Source organism: Triticum dicoccoides, chromosome 1B (genome assembly GCF_002162155.2).
Source record: "Triticum dicoccoides isolate Atlit2015 ecotype Zavitan chromosome 1B, WEW_v2.0, whole genome shotgun sequence".
Lineage (NCBI taxonomy): Eukaryota > Viridiplantae > Streptophyta > Magnoliopsida > Poales > Poaceae > Triticum > Triticum dicoccoides.
In genome coordinates, this window is record NC_041381.1 from 358,604,135 (window position 1) to 358,604,863 (window position 729).

Below are 729 nucleotides of genomic sequence, written 5' to 3' on the forward strand. Positions count from 1 at the left end.
TTAGTTGGACAGATCACTTCAGAAAATCGTATAAAAATCAAGCAAGAAAATGGATGCGCTAACGTGCAACGGCTTTCACGCTAGTTGCTCAAAAAATCGTATAAAAATCAAGCAAGAAAAAGGTTCTGGCAGGCTGCGTGGGACTGTAAATCCTCTTTCGCTGGCTGGGCCCTTTGGACTCGAAATCCAAACGGAGTGAGTGGTTCGATTCCACTCTCAGAACGAGACTGAACGAAATAAAATGCAAGTGAAACGAGACGAGAATCAAATTGTAGGCTTCTTTCCTAAAAGCGGTGGTTCTCGCCTCCCCGTGCCCAAAGCGGGGTGGGCGACAGCGCTGTGGTTCTTTTCTTTATCGATCGGGTAGATCCATATGTTCTGAGGGGGGGACGAGGTGTAGCGCAGTCTGGTCAGCGCATCTGTTTTGGGTACAGAGGGCCATAGGTTCGAATCTTGTCACCTTGATGTGGTATTCACACAATGGGGCCGAAGTGCAAAGCCCCGCAGCCTATCCGTGGTCGGGAAGGCAGGGGTATTAAAAGTGAAACTTGGCTTGCGTGTGCACGCACACAAAGGAGACTGAGTTGGATTGCAAAGCCTCTCAGACGGAAGGAACCTGTTTTAAAAACCCCTTTCTACAATCTTGAGAAATCTCACACAAGCAACTACACGCCGCAAGTCTTCGGTATTGTTCGCAAGGAATTTGAAAAGATTGACTCTGCTTTTTTT

The 729-nt window shown here is 47.6% G+C and overlaps 1 non-coding gene across 1 annotated transcript; it reads left to right on the forward strand.

Annotated features, from left to right (window-relative positions):
- Window positions 1-390: 390 nt before the first annotated feature.
- On the forward strand, window positions 391-465 carry TRNAP-UGG. Its single transcript has one exon. It is a non-coding gene; the product is annotated as a tRNA-Pro (tRNA).
- Window positions 466-729: the final 264 nt, after the last annotated feature.